Genomic DNA, 2,441 nt, shown 5'->3' on the forward strand with positions numbered 1-2,441 from the left:
GGAATAGGGACTTACGGGCAGTGGAGAAACCCTGATGCAAGGGAGAGGCGACCGAGGAAGAGTGCAAGGTCTGGTACTTGATCTCCATATTAAGTTTCTTAGGGGGGTTTGTGAAGGTATATGTATATATTGCCATATGTTTTTTATGCTTTATACCTATATGCAAGTTCTATGCAATTCCAAATGAGAAAAAACTTAATCTGTCGCCTTACATCAGATATTCCAAAGGCCTTGCGAGACAAAGACAAAATGTATCTTAAAACGCAGCAAAGGAAGAACCAGACACAAGGACGCGTACTTGGCTGTTTTTCCAGAGGCGCCGTAGCAAGATAACAACTGTTCAACTATGCATCTGAACTTTCACTATCTCAGGCCGGAAATCCGGACTTCCCATATATGGTTATGCTGTGAATTTTAGCCAATGAGCCCATCACCCATTCCTGGTGATGAGACAAAAGGGTATAAGATCTCATGTAATCTGTAATAAAAAGCGCAGTCATGTCCCCGTGTGAGAAACTATACCAGACCTCCGTGTGGTGTTTTCTTCTTTCCGCCGGCAGCGGGGCAAGTGGGGTGGGCCTGATTGGTGCTGTACTTAGAATTACCCTGACACAACCTGATCCCCCACACATCTCACACACAGCTCTACTCCATCCATCCTGATCCCCACACATCACACACAGCTCTACTCCATCCATCCTGATCCTAACACATCACACACAGCTCTACTCCATCCATCCTGATCTCCCACACATCACACACAGCTCTACTCCATCCATCCTGATCTCCCACACATCACACACAGCTCTACTCCATCCATCCTGATCTCCCACACATCACACACAGCTCTACTCCATCCATCCTGATCTCCCACACATCACACACAGCTCTACTCCATCCATCCTGATCCCCACACATCACACACACAGCTCTACTCCATCCATCCTGATCCCCACACATCACACACACAGCTCTACTCCATCCATCCTGATCCCCACACATCACACACACAGCTCTACTCCATCCATCCTGATCCCCACACATCACACACAGCTCTACTCCATCCATCCTGATCCCCCACACATCACACACAGCTCTACTCCATCCATCCTGATCCCCCACACATCACACACAGCTCTACTCCATCCATCCTGATCTCCCACACATCACACACAGCTCTACTCCATCCATCCTGATCCCCACACATCACACACACAGCTCTACTCCATCCATCCTGATCCCCACACATCACACACACACAGCTCTACTCCATCCATCCTGATCCCCACACATCACACACACACAGCTCTACTCCATCCATCCTGATCCCCACACATCACACACACAGCTCTACTCCATCCATCCTGATCCCCACACATCACACACACAGCTCTACTCCATCCATCCTGATCCCCACACATCACACACAGCTCTACTCCATCCATCCTGATCCCCCACACATCACACACAGCTCTACTCCATCCATCCTGATCCCCCACACATCACACACAGCTCTACTCCATCCATCCTGATCCCCCCCACACATCACACACACAGCTCTACTCCATCCATCCTGATCCCCACACATCACACACACAGCTCTACCCCATCCATCCTGATCCCCACACATCACACACACAGCTCTACCCCATCCATCCTGATCCCCACACATCACACACACAGCACTACTCCATCCATCCTGATCTCCACACATCACACACACAGCTCTACTCCATCCATCCTGATCCCCCACACATCACACACAGCTCTACTCCATCCATCCTGATCCCCTCACATCACACACAGCTCTACTCCATCCATCCTGATCCCCTCACATCACACACAGCTCTACTCCATCCATCCTGATCCCCACACATCATACACACACAGCTCTACTCCATCCATCCTGATCCCCCACACATCACACACACAGCTCTACTCCATCCATCCTGATCCCCCACACATCACACACACAGCTCTACTCCATCCATCCTGATCCCCCACACATCACACACAGCTCTACTCCATCCATCCTGATCCCCACACATCACACACAGCTCTACTCCATCCATCCTGATCCCACACACATCACACACACAGCTCTACTCCATCCATCCTGATCCCACACATCACACACAGCTCTACTCCATCCATCCTGATCCCCCACACACAGCTCTACTCCATCCATCCTGGTCCCCACACATCACACACACAGCTCTACTCCATCCATCCTGATCCCCCACATATCACACACACAGCTCTACTCCATCCATCCTGATCCCCCACACATCACACACACAGCTCTACTCCATCCATCCTGATCTCTTCAGCCCATCCAGCATGGATCATATGCACACAGCAGACACTGACCTCCCCTGGTCATGTGATCCCTGACTCCTCCCAGACAGGTGATCACATGAGGGTGACATCTTCACAGGTCC

The 2,441-nt window shown here is 50.6% G+C and overlaps 1 protein-coding gene across 1 annotated transcript in view; it reads right to left on the minus strand.

Annotated features, from left to right (window-relative positions):
• Positions 1-2,441, minus strand: part of LOC136628734 (zinc finger protein 850-like) — a 216,778-nt gene that overhangs the window by 95,241 nt on the left and 119,096 nt on the right. The gene's annotated exons all lie outside the window — the stretch shown is intronic.

This window comes from Eleutherodactylus coqui, chromosome 5 (genome assembly GCF_035609145.1).
Source record: "Eleutherodactylus coqui strain aEleCoq1 chromosome 5, aEleCoq1.hap1, whole genome shotgun sequence".
Taxonomy (NCBI): Eukaryota; Metazoa; Chordata; class Amphibia; order Anura; family Eleutherodactylidae; genus Eleutherodactylus; species Eleutherodactylus coqui.